This window comes from Caretta caretta, chromosome 2 (genome assembly GCF_965140235.1).
Source record: "Caretta caretta isolate rCarCar2 chromosome 2, rCarCar1.hap1, whole genome shotgun sequence".
NCBI classification, from domain to species: domain Eukaryota; kingdom Metazoa; phylum Chordata; order Testudines; family Cheloniidae; genus Caretta; species Caretta caretta.
Genome location: NC_134207.1, coordinates 99,347,802 through 99,366,209, shown reverse-complemented (window position 1 = coordinate 99,366,209; position 18,408 = coordinate 99,347,802).

Here is an 18,408-nt window from a genome sequence, read left to right as displayed (position 1 = left end):
TTTTTGTTGAAGAATTGTGACTTTTAGGTCTGTAATTGAGTGACCAGGGAGGTTGAAGTGTTCTCCGACTGGTTTTTGAATGTTAAAATTCTTGATGTCTGATTTGTGTCCATTTATTCTTTTGTGTAGAGACTGTCCGGTTTGGCCAATGTACATGGCAGAGGGGCATTGCTGGCACATGATGGCATATATCACATTGGTAGGTATGCAGGTGAATGAGCCTCTGATAGTGTGGCTGATGTGATTAGGTCCTAAGATGGTGTCCCTTGAATAGATATGTGGAAAGAGTTGGCAACGGGCTTTGTTGCAAGGATAGGTTCCTGGGTGAGTATTTTTGGTGTGTGGTGTGTGGTTGTTGGTGAGTATTTGCTTCAGGTTGGGGGGCTGTCTGTAAGCGAGGACTGGCCTGTCTCCCAAGATCTGTGATAGTGAGGGATCGTCCTTCAGGATAGGTTGTAGATCCCTGATGATGCGTTGGAGAGGTTTTAGTTGGAGGCTGAAGGTAATGGCTAGTGGCGTTCTGTTACTTTCTTTGTTGGGCCTGTCCTGTAGTAGGTGACTTCTGGGTACCCTTCTGGCTCTTTCAATCTGTTTCTTCAATTCAGCAGGTGGGTATTGTTGTTGTAAGAATGCTTGATAGAGATCTTGTAGGTGTTTGTCTCTGTCTGAGTGGTTGGAGCAAATGCGATTGTATCGTAGAGCTTGACTGTAGACAATGGATCTCGTGGTGTAGTCTGGATGAAAGCTGGAGGCATGTAGGTAAGTATAGAGGTCAGTAGATTTCCGGGATAGGGTGGTGGTTATGTGATCATCACTTATTAGCATTGTAGTGTCCAGGAAATGGATCTCTTGTGTGGACTTGTCCAGGCTGAGGTTGATGGTGGGATGGAAATTATTGAAATCATGGTGGAGTTCCTCAAGGGCTACAGACTCCAACAAGAAACAGCAGAACTGGAATTAATCTGCAAACTGGACACAATTAAATTAGGCTTGAATAAATACTCGGAGTGGATGAGTCATTAAACTAAGTAAAAACTATTTCCCCATGCTAATTTTCCCCCTACTGTTACTTACACCTCTTGTCAGCTGTTTGAAATGGGCCATCCTGATTGTCACTACAAACTTTTTTTTTCTCCTGCTGATAATAGCCCACCTTAATTGATTGGTTCGTTAAGAGTTGGTATGGCAACCCCCATTTTTTCATGTTCTGTGTGTGTGTGTGTGTGTGTTTGTGTGAAGATATATATTTTCTGTATTTTCCACTGCATGCATCTGATGAAGTGGGCTTTAGCCCACGAAAGCTTATGCTCAAATAAATTTGTTAGACTTAACTGAAAGCAGCTTAAGAAGTGTTCCTGTCTTTAACACTCAGATGTACAAACCCCAAATAAATCTGTTTAAGCCTGTAAAAAGCTTATAGAAAGTAAACTCATAAATTGTTCATCCTCTATAACACTGATAGAGATGTATGCACAGCTGCACAACCCTACTCCTTCCCCCCCCCCCGCCAAGTATTAATGCATACTCTGGGTTAATTAATAAGTAAAAAGCGATTTTATTAAATACAGAAAGTAGGATTTAAGTGGTTCCATGTAGTAACAGACAGAACAAAGTGAATTACCAAGTAAAATAAAATAGAACAGGCAAGTTTATGTCTAATACAGTAGGAAAACTGAATATAGATAAAAACCTCACCCTCAGAGGAATTCCAGTAAGCTTCCTTTTACAGATTAGTGTCCTTCTAGTCTGCGTCCAGCAATCGCTCACACCCCCTGTAGTTACTCTCCTTTGTACCAGTTTCTTTCTGGTATCCTTGGGGATGGAGAGCCTATCTCTTTAGCCATCTGAAGACAAAATGGAGGGGTCTCCCAGGAGTTTAAATAGACTTTAAATAAAGTCCAGCTCCAAGATGGAGTTTTGGAGTCACATGGGGAAGTCACATGTCCATGCATGACTCAGTTTTTACAGGCAGCAGCCATTGTCCACATGCTACCTTGAACGTCCTCATGTAGACTTCTTATGTGTATTGGAGCCTTCTAAGATCCATTGTGTGTTAAGTGCTTCTTGATTGGGCACTTAACTTGCAAATTCCTTTCTAAAGAAGCTGACCAAATGCTTTAATAAGGCTACTTAAAAATCAAGCAAGTACACAGCCAGTATTCACAACTTTGAATACAAAAATGATATATGCATACAAATAGGAATAATAGATTCAATAGATCATAACCTTTACAGAGATATGTTACATGTCATATGTAGCATAAAATATATTCCAGTTATGCCATACAAATATTCATAAGCATATTTCCATAAAGCCATATGGGATACACTGGTCACACCCTCCACATGGACACAGTCACTAATCAACACTCTGCCAAGGAAAGGCAACCTGCAATTGTGCCAAAATTACAGACCATAAGCTTAATTAGCCATCCCAGCCAAGTGATGTTGAAAGTCATATTGAAGAGATTGAAGCCACAAGCAGAGAATATCATCACTGAAGAACAGGCTGGCTTTCATGCTGGAAGAAGTACTACAGAACAGATTTTCAACCTTCGTGTTCAATGTGAGAAGTACATACAACACCAGTAGGACATCTACAATGTCTTTGTTGACTTCAAGAAGACTTTTGACAGAGTATGGCACGAAGCTCTCTGGGAAACCATGAAGAAGTACAATGCTGGTCGTAAGTTTATTCTTACCATTAAACAACAGTATGACAAGGCCAGCAGTGCAGTTCTCGTCAATGGCACAATAGGAGAGTGGTTTCACACCACTGTTGGAGTCCGGCAAGGCTGCCTTCCTTTGCCCACACTGTTCAACATCTACTTGGAGTGCATAATGACTGATGCCCTAGAAGATCACATATGCACAGTCAGTACTGGGGGTGAACAATCTCAAATCTTTGGTTCGCTGATGACATTGATGGCCTGGTAGGCAGCAAACATGAACTTGCCAATCTTGTGAAATGATTGGATGAATCCTCTGTAAATACGGCATGGAAATCAGTGCAGAGAAAACCAAGCTGATGACAAACAAATGTGATGGGATCAGCTCACACATCACTGTCAGTGGACAAGAGCTGGAGACAGTGAAACAGTTCAACTATTTGGAGGCAATCATCACTGATGAAGGATCAAAGGCAGAAATTCTGGCTAGAACTGGGAAAACAGTAGCAGTAGCAAAGCTAAAGCCAATCTGGAAGAATAAGAACATCTTATGCATCTTATGCTGCACGCATTGGTCATCTCCATTTTCCTGTAAGTGTGTGAAACATGGACACTTACGGCAGAACTTGAACAGAAAATACAGGTAGTAGAGATGAGATACTTCCATAAAATCCTGGGCATCTCCTACTTTGACCACGTCACTGTGAATAAATTGAACAACTGTCTTGTCAAGCTTGAACGAAATAGAAGTATTGCAAATGTTAGGCCTCAAACTTCTGAATCCTGCAAAATGCAAGCCTTGCAAAAATAAAACTCATGCTTGTGACTTGTGGTCAGGAAACGAGGCAACCAGATAGCGATTTATGCTGAGTCCTATGTACTTATCAATCCAAATTTACCCACATTCAAAATCTAATTGGCTACAGAAAATAAATAGGCCTAAAAATTAAATATGCATCAATTATACAATTGGGGCAACCACATAAACAATGTGGCCCACCCTGATTGGTTGGTCTGTTCTAAAACACAGCCGTCAGACCAGATAAAAAGACAAAGGCATGGGAGTGTGTGTGGGTTGTCGGTTGTACCTGACCCACACCCCCTGAACCGAAGAGATGTGCACTTCTCGACTGTCTGTACCTGGCCAGGGTGGAAAACGGCCAACTGAAGGGTAACGTATTTTTCGGACAAATGCAGGGTAAGTCTATGGAGTAAAGAAGTCTGGTCACTCGAGCTGAACTGATCATAGTCGTATCGATACTGTAGTACAAAATCAATAGTAGATGGCTGATGCATAATAGCTTTGCATGTGTTATTGCTTGTCTTTTACATAGTTCTAGAAAATGCATGTAGCACTGTCATTCATCAGCTTTATGTTGCCTTTAAGACACCAGGAATATAGGGCTGGTGAATAATAGCTTTACTTATGCTTGTCTTCAGGGCTTTTATTATAACCTGCCAGGACCAGCATATGTAAAGTCACTATTCAGGAACTCGCAAATGGCCCACAATATTACTTGTACTTGCGCTTGTCTTCAATATAATCTGCCTTTTGTATTAATTCTTATTCAGTGCTGGTCTTTGGTTTTCCTTTTCTTGTTTTGTTTATGCTGTTATTTTAGTCGAAAATCATTAAAAGCCTTTCTTGAGGAATAATTAGTAGTTCTTACTTATTTTATACGGACACCACTTAACCTCATTACATCTGTGTTGTGTGGTGGGAAGTAGTGAACACCCTGGGGTGAAATAGGGCCCCGAGGAGTGCCTCCTTCTTCCTTTATCTCCACAGTCACTAATGAAGAGGTCTGCAACATCATCACCCAATGTGCTGGGTCTTATGAAGACCTCCTGATGACTGGAAAGAAGCAAGATCATCTGGCCTATCCAAGGTCACCCTCCAAGGGACAGTACAGGGGAAGAGAAGAAGAGATAGATGGATTGACAACATAAGAGTGGACAGGAATGGACTTCACGGAGACTCAAGCACTGACACACAATCATCAGGGGTGGAAACAATTGGTTGATTGCTCATCAATGATGGTGCCCCAATGACCAATGTCATCATGGGAGTGATGATGATGATCTTTCTTTTCTAGTTACAGAGGGGTAGCCATATCAGCAAAAACAACAAGGAGTCCTTGTGGCTCCTTAGAGACTAACACATTTATTTGGGCATAAGCTTTCATGGGCTATAACCCACTTCATCAGATGCATGGAGTGGAAATACAGTAGGCAGGTATAAATACACAGCAAGTGAAAAGATGGGAGTTGCCTTACCGAGTTGGGGCAGGGGGGTCAGTGCTAATGAGACCAATTCAATTAGGGTGGATGTGGCCTATTTCTAATGGTTGACAAGAAGAGGTGAATATCAACAGAGGGAAAATTACTTTTTGTAGTGATAACAAATACATTTGTCAGTCTCTAAGGTGCCACAAGGTCTCCTCGTTGTCTTTTCTAGTTAGGTTCTTAAGCCATCACAATTTGACTGATGCATCAGAAATTATAGCATTAGAAATGTTGAATTGATTAGCCAGTTCTGCTAATATTTTACAGCTTTGGTGTACATTGTAGTTTACTTGAGTTTGTTTAGAGGGAAATATAAATTCAGATCAGCTCAAATGAGTGCAGTGAACCCTTTGTTGCACAATATGCAATTGTATATTCTCTATACTGTCAAAGTTTGACTCAGACTCACAATTTATCAGACCACTCTGTTTTATTAGCAAAGCTGCTCTGCTAATACATTTAGAAGTGAGTCCCCCGAGTGGGGCTTGTGTCTTTTAATTTATACAGTTTTTTGGAGAACAAGTTACAGAGAAGTTACAGACAAAAGAAGAAAAAGATTTTAGTCACCATCCTTCGAGATCCCTGAGACCAGTCACGTATCTTCAATTACCTGCCACCCTTAACAATCTCCTTTAACAGCTTCCAGTTAACTTAACTAATTGCCCTTCACACCTTCCATTCTGATGCCTGCTTCTTAGACGTGCTGGCTCTATCTTAATTGCTTCTCCATTCAAAAGCTAACTGTCCCTATGTGTGCTCCCTCAGATACTTTGTAACATGTTTTGGCATGCCCTCTCATATACAATGTATCCAGCATGTCCCCTTATACAACGTTATACTTATATAATGTTATACTTCCACAATCCCCCCTTTTGGTCAAGGCTACGCCCATGACCAATGACTTACTGGATTCCATACATCAGTCGTTCTTTTTCATTACTTTCACTGGTGACATTTAACAACATTAGATTAGCACTCTGGTTAGGGGTAACCTGATGGATGGTGTGTCTTGTGCAGTTTTGGATACAACAAGAAATCAATTGAAAACACACAAAGATTATTAGAATTCCAAATAGGATAGTCAGGATTCCTTGAAACAACCAGTTTCCCAGACTAGAGAAATTGAATAAGTTACTTATCCATTTCCACAAGGAACTTGGTTCTTCGTGAGGAAGGTATGCAATTTGCTCCAGATGGCTAGCACGATTTATTACCTCATTAGTATTATCAGGTATGTATACACAGCATTCTGTTCCAATTAAAGCACAGGTCCCTCCTTTGGCTGCCAGTATTATATCTAATGTCCGACGGTTTTGGAGGGCCACTTGTCGGACCGCTCCTGCTTCTTTGGCTAGAGATTTTAAGCTCTCTCCTGTTTCATTGGCCATGATCTCAACCACCACTTGTAACCTTAAAAGCCTTTTTGCATGGTGGATTACCCCCCCTACTGGGACTAAAGAAATGCCAACAGCTTCTTCCCAAGTTAGGGGGCTTATGTTATCCACATACCATTTAGCATCTGGCAAGTCCCTCCTTTTTCGCCTGAAATTACGGAGGCAATTTTGTGGGAGGGATTGAAGCACCCGGAATTGTGGGAAAAGCTGAGCAGGATAACAGATACCTGACCAATTTGCTGGTAACACAGTGTAAGCATTTACCCCACAAACCCAATGATGTCCCATTAAAGCTGGGAAGGGTTGACTGCAACCCCTTTGACATGTAAGAATTTACGAAGGAGGAATAGTATCCCCCAAAGGGCACAGGATGATTTTCACTGGGAGAAGAGGTAGCATTCACATGACATTTGTAGATGGTGCTGTTTTTCTCAGGGAGGCTGTAGGGGGAGCAAGAGATTGAATCTTTGGTTTGATCCCAGGTTGAGAGGAAGTTTATCTTTCCATACCTGGTTCGCCATTCTCCAACCTTGTTTGAATAGTCACATACACCATGGGACACGATGTATTGGAGACAGCTGCTCCTCCCTAGATTCAGCCCTGTCCCATTACACACCCAGCACCAGTGGCCCTTTCCTTTCACCACACTTATAAGTTTAGGAACATATGTTTTTCCCAGCCCCCAAGTGTCATTTTCCTTCCATGTCCTTTTAAGTGGATAGGGTTCTCCAGCAAGCTCTGAGGAATTCAAAGGGATTGCCATGGTGGGGATACTAGCTTGTGAGTGAGCTGGGATGTGGCTGCAGACCCAGCAATTAGAAATATTCAGGATCTGGGCTATCTGCACCTGTTGTTGGATGAAAGAATTGTCACTGTCACTCTGGATTCCACAGACCCTCAGAACACAGTAGCTGAGGATTAAGCTTCTCAAAGGACACATGTTGGAAGCAGGACCCTTTCTGGTTCCGACAACCCCTTTTGAGGGAACCGCAGTCACGGTTTTACATCCACCAGGCAGCAGGCACTAGGCTCACTACTGCTTCTTGTTTGTTGGGTCCTGCTGTCTGCTTACCCTCTGCTTCTGGCAACCCTTATGAGAGCGCAGATTGTAAGGTATTGCAGGCTGTTCCTCTTTGTCTTCTGGGGTTGAAGCTGGTTCTGCGTGGTCTTGCAGAGGTGCTTGGTCCCCTTGAGGTGGCACTGGCTTACACTGTGAGGCGTGGATCCATGCAGCGATGCCGGATAATTTCACTGCTGTCTGGGTGGTGAGCAGTACCTGGTATGGACCCTTCCACCGGGGTTCCAAGACGTGCTTCCGAAGGTGGTGCCGCAGGTAGACCCAATCACCAGGCTCAAGAGTGGTTTCAGAGGAACAGCCATGTTAGTCTGTATTCGCAAAAAGAAAAGGAGTACTTGTGGCACCTTAGAGACTAACCAATTTATTTGAGCATGAGCTTTCGTGAGCTACAGCTCACTTCATCAGATGCATACCGTGGAAACTGCAGCAGACTTTATATACACACAGAGGATATGAAACAATACCTCCTCCCACCCCACTGTCCTGCTGGTAATAGCTTATCTAAAGTGATCAACAGGTGGGCCATTTCCAGCACAAATCCAGGTTTTCTCACCCTCCACCCCCCCCCACAAATTCACTCTCCTGCTGGTGCTAGCCCATCCAAAGTGACAACTCTTTACATAATCAAGTTGGGCTATTTCCTGCATAGATCCAGGTTTTCTCACATCTCCCCCACCCCCATACACACACAAACTCACTCTCCTGCTGGTAGTAGCTCATCTAAACTGACCACTCTCCAAGTTTAAATCCAAGTTAAACCAGAACATCTGGGGGGGGGGGTAGGAAAAAACAAGAGGAAACAGGCTACCTTGCATAATGACTTAGCCACTCCCAGTCTCTATTTAAGCCTAAATTAATAGTATCCAATTTGCAAATGAATTCCAATTCAGCAGTTTCTCGCTGGAGTCTGGATTTGAAGTTTTTTTGTTTTAAGATAGCGACCTTCATGTCTGTGATTGCGTGACCAGAGAGATTGAAGTGTTCTCCGACTGGTTTATGAATGTTATAATTCTTGACATCTGATTTGTGTCCATTTATTCTTTTACGTAGAGACTGTCCAGTTTGACCAATGTACATGGCAGAGGGGCATTGCTGGCACATGATGGCATATATCACATTGGTGGATGTGCAGGTGAACGAGCCTCTGATAGTGTGGCTGATGTTATTAGGCCCTGTGATGGTGTCCCCTGAATAGATATGTGGGCACAATTGGCAACGGGCTTTGTTGCAAGGATAAGTTCCTGGGTTAGTGGTTCTGTTGTGTGGTATGTGGTTGTTGGTGAGTATTTGCTTCAGGTTGCGGGGCTGTCTGTAGGCAAGGACTGGCCTGTCTCCCAAGACTTGTGAGAGTGTTGGGTCATCCTTTAGGATAGGTTGTAGATCCTACCCCCCACCCCCCCAGATGTTCTGGTTTAACTTGGATTTAAACTTGGAGAGTGGTCAGTTTAGATGAGCTACTACCAGCAGGAGAGTGAGTTTGTGTGTGTATGGGGGTGAGGGGGATGTGAGAAAACCTGGATCTATGCAGGAAATAGCCCGACTTGATTATGTAAAGAGTTGTCACTTTGGATGGGCTAGCACCAGCAGGAGAGTGAATTTGTGTGGGGGGGTGGAGGGTGAGAAAACCTGGATTTGTGCTGGAAATGGCCCACCTGTTGATCACTTTAGATAAGCTATTACCAGCAGGACAGTGGGGTGGGAGGAGGTATTGTTTCATATTCTCTGTGTGTATATAAAGTCTGCTGCAGTTTCCACGGTATGCATCTGATGAAGTGAGCTGTAGCTCACGAAAGCTCATGCTCAAATAAATTGGTTAGTCTCTAAGGTGCCACAAGTACTCCTTTTCTTTTTAGGCTCAAGAGTGTGACAGGCAGCAGAGGTGGGTTCCGTCGGCCAAGCTGCTCGCACCTGCGAATGGAAGGAGCTCACAGCTTGCATTAACCCTTTGCAGTACTGGAGGAGCGTGCTGTGAGTTAGGTTTAGGTCTGGGGCTGGGGTAATAATAGCCATTGTTCGCATAGGGCGTCCCATGATGATTTCAAATGGACTCAATTTGTGTCTCTGGGATGGGGATGACCGAATTTCCATAAGGGCCAGTGGTAAAGCAGCTGGCCAGTTTAACCCTGTGGAACTACAGATTTTTGCCAGCTTATTTTTAAGCACACCATTTCACCTTTCAACTGCCCCTGCACGCTGTGGATGGTAAGGGCAGTGCAACAGGTGGGTGACATGTAATACCTGGTTTAGATGTTGAACAATTTTTCCAGTAAAATGTGTTCCCCGTTCACTAGACAAAGTGGCAGGAACTCCCTTGGTAGGGATAATGTGGTTTAACAGACATTTTGCAACGGACAATGAATCAGCTTTGCGACAGGGAAAGGCTTCAATCCAACCCGAAAACAGACATAACTAAAATGAATTCATATTTCTGACACTTTGGCATTTGTACAAAATCAAGTTGCCAGTGTAGGAAAGGTGCTTGAGGCAAACCCCGGAACCCTTGTGTTACTTTTACAGATTTGCCTACATTGTGGCTTTGACAAGTAACACAAGCGGCACAGTGGCGGGTTGCAAAGGAGCTTAAATGGGGAGCCCACCACCCCGCCTTACTCATAGCAGAGACCATCCCCTCCTTGCCGACATGCGAAACACCATGTAGCAGGGCGGCTAGAGACTGGTAGAGTGAGAGGGGGGCTACAAAGTACCAGTGGGCGATCGCCAAAGGGAATCAGAATGCAAAGAGCAACCCAAAGCACTCCAGGAGTCTTTCTCTGTTTCTGGTGCAGAATCCTGGAGCTGAGCGAGATGAGACAGGGATGGTGGCATTACAGAGACAGAGAGGGGCCCAAGAAACGCTTCTGGTGAAGGTTTTATAGTGGCGGCATGTTTTGCAGCAGCATCAGCAAGTGCATTACCTTTTGCTACCTCGGTGTCTGCCGCTGAGTGGCCAGTACACTTTACAATTGCCAAGGCAGACGGTAGTAAAACTGCATACAGGAGGGCGGCAATGTAGGGGCCATTCTTGATAGGGGTACCAGTAGAGGTAAGAAAACCTCGAGCCTGCCAGAGGGTGCCAAAGTCATGCACAACCCCAAAGGCATACCGAGAATCAGTAAAAATAGTGGCAGAGAGCCCCTCGGCTAGAAAGCAGGCACGGGTTAGAGCAATCAGTTCAGCCACCTGGGCAGAGGTCACAGGGGGTAAGGGTGCAGCTTCTATGGTCTCAGAGAGAGAGACCACAACGTACCCTGCAAGAAGGTGGCCTTGGTCATTTCTATAAGAGGACCCATCAGTGAATAATACCAGGTCAGAGTTAGGGAGAGGTACATCTGAAAGGTCAGGGCGCGGGACAGTGATAGCGGAGACAGTTGCAAGGCAGTCATGGGGTTCACCATCACTAGGTAAAGGAAGGAGGGTAGCAGGGTTTAACCGGGAGCAGCGCTTAATAGTGATATGTGAGGCTGAAAGCAGCAAAAGTTCATACCTAGTGAGGCGAGCAGAGGAGAGGTGAGCAGTGTTGCGTTGCAGAAGGAGAGTTTCCACAGAATGGGGAACCATGAGAGTGAGAGGAGAGCGGAGGACAAGGGACTCAGACATCTCGACCAGGCGTGCTGCAGCAGCTACAGTGCATAGGCAAGGGGGTAAACCCTGGGCTACAGGGTCCAAGGTTGCAGAAAAATAAGCCACCGGGCGATTTCTGTCACCATGCTCCTGAGTAAGAACCCCGAGGGCACAAGCAGATTGCTCATGACAGAAAAGGGTAAAAGGCTTGTCATAGTTAGGTAACCCTAAGGCAGGGGCAGAGGCTAAATTCTGCTTAAGGGAGATGAAAGCAGCATTTGCTTCAAGTGGCCATGGCATGGGGTTAGGTACAGAGGATCGAGTGAGTTCTTGGAGTGGTTTAGCCAGAGAAGCATATTGGGGAATCCATTGCCTACAGAACCCTGTCATGCCTAAGAATTTTCTGACCTGGCATGGAGAGCAAGGCTGGGGAAAGCTAAGGATGGCTTGTACCCGGGCTGGAGAGAGTGTACGGGAGCCCTGGGAGAGAAGGAAGCCTAGGTATGTGACAGAGGTTTGGCAGAGCTGCAATTTTGTGCGAGAAGCCTTATGATCCTTGTTCGCTAAAGCTGTGAGAAGTGTTAGTGAATCAGTTCCTGAGGCAGACAGAGAGGGGGAGCACAGGAGTAAGTCGTCCACATATTGGATCAGTGTGGATCCTGATGGGAAAACCAGATCAGCGAGATCCCTGGCTAGGGCTTGAGAAAAATAGGATGGACTCTCTGTATACCCCTGGGGAAGGGTAGTCCATGTATATTGCTGACCCTTGTAGGAGAAGGCAAAGAGATACTGGGATTCAGAGTGAACTGGGACAGAGAAGAAAGCGGAGCACAAATCTACAACAGTAAAGTGGGTTGCATTTGGAGGAATAGACACTAGTATTGTAGCAGGGTTAGGAACCATTGGAAAAGAAGGTATGACAATACGGTTAATAGCTCGAAGGTCTTGAATAAATCACCACGATTTGCCATCAGCCTTTTGAACTGGGAGGATAGGGGTGTTACAGGGGCTGGAACAACGGACAATAATTCCTTGTTCTTTTAATGCAGATATAACTGGAGCAATCCCAGCCTCTGCCTCAGGATTCAAAGGATACTGAGACAGGCGAGGCAGAGGTTTGGAATTGTCTACAGTAATCCAAACTGGGTCAGTATTTAATCGGCCCACTTCAGATGTGTGAGATGGCCATAGGGAGGAAGGAACCTGAGAGATTAGGTGCTCTAGGGATGGAGTTAAGGGACAGCAAGGGACTGGAGTGGAGAGGGAAGTTTCAGACAGCAGGAAGGCTACAGAATCACATAAGGAAGACTGAGGGATTTGCAGATAGACACCATCTGGGGAGCAGTAAATAGAACAGCCAAGTTTGCATAGCAAGTCCCGTCCCAGAAGGTTTGCCGGGGTGGAATCAGAGAGGAGGAATGCATGCTCCTCAGAGAGGGGACCGACCTGAACAGACAAAGGTTTTGAGAGGGGAAAAGAGGTAGGGATCCCTGTAATGCCAACAACAGACACAGATTTTCCAGATCGGGGAACCTCAGGCAAGTCAGTGGTGCGGATTGTAGAAAGAGAAGCTCCAGTATCAACAAGGAAAGGGAGAGAGAGATCATTTACAGTCAGGACACATTCTCCAGTAGGGGACAGAGGTAATAAGGGAGCTAAAACTTTGTGAGGTTCCCTAGCATCCCATCATTGTTGGGGTGAAAAATAGGGTTGGGGATCAGCTGGAGGAACCAGCGGGGGGTTCACTTGATTTCCCATACAATTATTAGGTCGTCTTGGACACTCTTTTTTTCAGTGTCCAGGCTGTTTACAGTAGTTACAAACCCAAGTTAATCCAGCCCCCCGCCCCCTTCCGCAACCCCATCCCTGTCCCCACTGTGGTCTGCTTAGTCCTGAATAATGCTGTATCTGCAGAGCCATTAACTTTTGGGAGGACTGTTCCTCCTTTCCTTTTAAAGTGCGGTGGCAATGCTCTGCTACTGCCAGCAATTTGTCCATGGTTTCAGTTTCCCATCCCACACTTATTCGTTTTAACATGCTGCTTGTGGCAGGGAGAAGACCATCAACAAATGCATGTGCCAAGACCCCCTGCCCATTTACATCGGGCTCTTGTATTCCTGAATGTTGTAGGAAAATATCAGTTAGCCGGGACCTATAGTCGCCTGGGCTTTCTCCTTGCCCTTGCTTACAGCAACATATTGCTGTCCAGTTTGTTTTAGGAGACCACACTTTGGGAATGGCTTGATGCAGGCGCTTCCAAAGAGCCATACACCGGTCTCTGTATGCCGAATCTGGGCCAGTACTTTTTATGGTTGTGTGGCGTGCCTCAGCTGGCCAGTCTGCGGCAGCCAACCATTTTTCATAATAACTGGCAGGAGCTAACAATTTACACAGTTGGAGGAGATCTGTCTCAGAGGGTTCATATGTTTCACAGATTAACAGAAACTCCTCAGCAAATTTGACAGAGTTTTCCTGTGGTTTGGGAAAACTTTTAACTATAGATAAAAGTTCCGTATGAGTCCAGGGCTTATAATCCCATATGGACTCACTTTCTCCCATCTTAAGGACTCGTAAGGGTGCCACAACAGTTTGATCAGAGTCTCTCATTAACCTCCCATCAGGTTCTCTTTCCAAGAAGAGATGTCAAGAGAATCTTTGCAGTCTGTTTTGGATTTCTTCTTCATAATATTTTGCAGAGCTGCAAGGCCAATGAGGGTATCTTCTTCACTTTCATTATCTGTAGTCACTGAAGATTTTTCCTTTTCTGATTTCTTATTTGCGCAGGAGTATGGTGGGGGTCGGGTTTGATCCGGATCATTGCACAGGACTGGGCAAAGGGGAGCGCTCGGACTAGTGGTGGGAGAGATTGCATCCAATTGAACTGTTAGGTTTTTTTTTTAGAATTTTTAAGAGAGGTGAGTTTTGACTCAGTCCATCTATGATTTGCCTCTTCCCACCACTGCATGAAGCAGTCTACTTCTCCTCTCTCCAATTTGATTTTTGGGAGGACGAGTTTGCTTTTTAAAGCGTCCACTCGATCCTTGTCCCAAGAACCTAACAGTGGCCACTGTAATTTGGGGTTCTCTAGAGCTAATTTGGACCATTTTTCAAGAAACCTACATGGGTCTGGACCCCTCCTAAAATAAATAAAATAAGCTGGAGTTCCCTCAGGGAACTGTTCTACCTTAGACTTCTGATTACCCATCCAGGAGGACTTCACACAGCACTCACACAAGAAGGAAATTCGGGCTCAGCAGAGCGGTACCCAGTGCAACACACAGAAAGGAGCCCACAGGCTACTGCCTCAACTGCCCTTGCTTTCACACCAGGGGTTACACCCAAGGCATGATGCGGCTGCAGCTGTGCAGATTCCACTTATTCAGACCGTGGGGACGGGGACCCCTTGGTCAGCCAGTCTCCGGACAGAGATGGCTCCCAGATTCACACACACACCACGGGGAAGACGGATAGACTCAAAGACAAGACAGTCCTCAAACCGGTTAAAGCACAAAAATAATAAATACCTGAGACGTCTGATTCCAGAAGCTGGATCCAAAGACCTCTACCCGAACAGAGTGGGAACCAACAAGTTCAATGGCGTAGACTGCGCTGCTGCTGTGTACCTTTCTGTCTTGTGGAGGATCACTTGGACTAAGCGTCCAGGCGCCGGCTGCCACGATCGTCCTGCAAGGCAGTCAGGGATCACACAGCCTCAGTGAAGCCGCTTGCCATCTCGGTGGAACCTCCAAATTGTCAAAGTTTGACTCAGACTCACAATTTATCAGACCACTCTGTTTTATTACCAAAGCTGCTCTGCTAATACATTTAGAAGTGAGCCCCCCGAGTGGGGCTTGTGTCTTTTAATTTATACAGTTTTTGGAGAACAAGTTACAGAGAAGTTACAGACAAAAGAAGAAAAAGATTTTAGTCACCACCCTTCGAGATCCCTGGGACCAGTCACATATCTTCAATTACCTGCCACCCTTAACAATCTCCTTTAACAGCTTCCAGTTAACTTAACTAATTGCCCTTCACACCTTCCATTCTGATGCCTGCTTCTTAGACGTGCTGGCTCTATCTTAATTGCTTCTCCATTCAAAAGCTAACTGTCCCTACGTGTGCTCCCTCAGATACTTTGTAACATGTTTTGGCATGCCCTCTCATATACAATGTATCCAGCATGTCCCCTTATACAAGTTATACTTATACAATGTTATACTTCCACAATACATATGTTTGTAATGCTCTGAATATAATAATGCTTAGCCGTGGCACGAGAATATAAAAGGGCAACCAAACTAGCAGTAGTGTTTGAAACTTTTGCTAACTTGGTAAGTTTATTTATTTTTTCCCTAGTTAAAATATGTATTTTGGAGATTGAATGGCGGCAAAACTTCTATGCATGGAAACATTCATAGAGTGGTTGCTGTTTGCATGGTTCATCTTTCCCAACTGTAACTAAAGGCTTTCTTTTTTGCAAAATATTTGTCTTGCTTGAGATCACCAAATTAATTTGGACTGAACCCTGTCACTTCCGTTTATCTGAGAACTAGCAGAATGACACACTGCAGTGTAATGCCAGGAAATATAATGGGTCATTGGATTGCATCATGGCATTTGAAGCAAAGATGTATCACAGTGAGTGGTCTGCTTAATGTTCCAACATCTCAGAAATTAAAAATGAAATTTGTATTTTTTAAACAATGAGATTATTTGAAATAACTATTTATGGTTGAATTCCTATTTTGCAAAAGAGGACTTAGAGAATACAGTCCAGTCAAAATATAGATACACTCACTGCCAAACACCCACGCATCACAATGCCATGATTTGTCTAAAATTATATTTTTCTTTTCAGTGCATAGGAAAGTATTCGCATGATGTATTGAGGCAATGAATATTATGGGCACTTGAAGATTTTAGGTTAAAGGGCCACTTAATAATTAAAGAGCTATTTATATAAATGAAGGCAATATCTGTTTAACATACATATATTACCATTATTACTAAATCCGGTACTCAGCAAGAAACTTTCAGAGATGGGTGCCAATACAAGACCCTACGTTGTTTTTGTCTCAGGTAGATAAGTGTTGTGGAGCTATTTTTGAAGTGTTGATGTCACCAAAGTATGGATATTACCAACAAAAAAACCCACACCCTTTATCAAATATCAAACATGCATTTCAAGTCGATACGGGGAATCGTTATTTGAATGTTTACTATGTGGCAACATTCTCAATGTGTCATTCATTATATTTTAACAATTCAAGAACATGTACATGTTCTAAACAGGAACAGTTGGAACAGTCCTCCTCAATTTGGGCCAGGAAAAATAAGGAAGGGAGCATAATCACATGTCTGTCTTCTATTTTCATCAATGACAAGATGAAAAATTATAAATGCCTGTTCTGGGAAACACTATTTCGTTCCTGGAAAAAATGAACTGTTAATTTTATTTTACTGTTGTTTTTAATTAAAAGTGTTTAGTAAGGTTATTAGACACAACTTTGACACAGACCAGATATGTTAGCTAAATCATGACATGCATTGATGTGAAGCAAAAAAGGATGTTGATTGCCAAATACCCAAATTACTTTAAAATGTGTGGTGTAGAGAAACAAGAAATGGTAGGCCCAACTGTCTCTTAATACCAATTCAGAAATGTGACTCCCACTAGTTTAGTCACATGTGGTTCTTTGCCTTGCCTTAGGGGACTCCATGATTAAGACAAGCCAAATAAGTACAATTATAAACTGACTTTTTTTAATCAAAAAAGAGAAATTCAACATAAAACAAAACACGACATAAGCAATATATAATGATTACTTCAGTTACAATCTCTTCTGTCTGTCTCTTTGTGGAGAGCTTTCAATAGAGATTACACCTCAAAAGTAGGTCTGCTTTAGTGAGGACATTCTTCTGTAGGTAAACTAAAACCAAAGTATATTATTCCCCAAACCAACACTGAGTCATGTTTTTAGTGTATCCTAGATAACCAAAACAGTTTATAGATGGGCAAGTGAATTTCATTTAAGGATTGGTGAATCCTGTTTGGTTTATCATGGATAATAGAAACAGTTTATAAATGGGCAGAGATAAGTGATCTTAACTAAGCCTTATGAAACTGAAAGGTGGTTTTTTGTTTGTGTTTGTTTTAACTCAGTTACTTAAAATAAATTGTTCAAGAAGTAGTCTTGAGACATGCAATTTAATGAACATTAAAAATCTTAACTTTAAATTAAATCCCAATATTTCTCTTCATTTACCAAGGCTAGCTTATGTTTCCTTTCCAGGAACGCATAGTCCAAACAATCAAGTGTTTAACAGCAGAAGCAGTTAATACCTTAAATTACAGTAGAATTTCAATATCATTTCAAAATCATTACAAGAAAAAGTTAAATTTAATTCCTTAGCAGTGCTTTAGCAAACTCCATCCCACTAATGATGTTGAAGTCTGTGATGTCATCATACTGCAGAAATGGGGCTGAACAGAAAGATGGCTGCTAGTTTGTCCTTCTTGCTGCCTTGTTGCTGCTGCTGTTTGCTTGTAGAGATGAGATGAACCAGCAGGGCTTACATGAGTGCTGAGAGTATAACGAGTGTATAAAACTGCATCAGGGTAAGAGGATAATCATATGACTGTAATAAGAGTGTTAGACAATATAAGGCTGTGGGAGTAATAAAGTATATGTGAGTGTATTTCAGTTCAGAGGAATTTAACTCACCTAGTAGTTGCTGGCAACCCCCAGTGGCAGTTTCCAGTGCAGTTAAAAGACTAAAAGGAACCATTTCCCTGAAGTAAAAGACCTTGGATTTTGCTGATGAGCCTTGTGTTTGTGGGATAAAGGAGAATTTGTAGCCTCTGGTGGCTGAATTTCCCCCCTTTCTGTATCTGTTGTCCCCCTTGCGTGGTGCGGAGGTGATAGGATTCAGATGAGAAAGCTTAGTCATAGGGGTAGGCTGAGGAGAGTCTACCCTGAGCTGTGGGTTATATGGTATGACTCTTATAAGCCCCAGTAAAATTATGTAAAATGTGTGGTAGATGAGAGCATGGGTGTTAAGGCAGACAGCACCTGTCCCCTGTGTTAAGTGTAATAAAATTTGCAACCTGTCACTTAAAATCCATCCCTGTGTCTGCCCTTATTTGCCAACATGTCCAGATCAGTTTGTACCCTTCTTTTTTCCATAGTTCCACTGAAGAAGGAAGGCATACTTCTTTCAGGGCTTGGCTGAATTCAAATATCAGCTGCTGTCACCATTAATTGGTGAACACCTTTGTGGGTTGGTCTTGTCAGCATCTTTAGCTCATGAATATACAGTCTGCTAGTATGCAGACAGCAGGCTTTTAATTGCTTTTGTCCCTGAAGAAGGAAACTGTCAGAACATCTGTAAGATCAGAGTTTTAATGCTTTCTTATGCT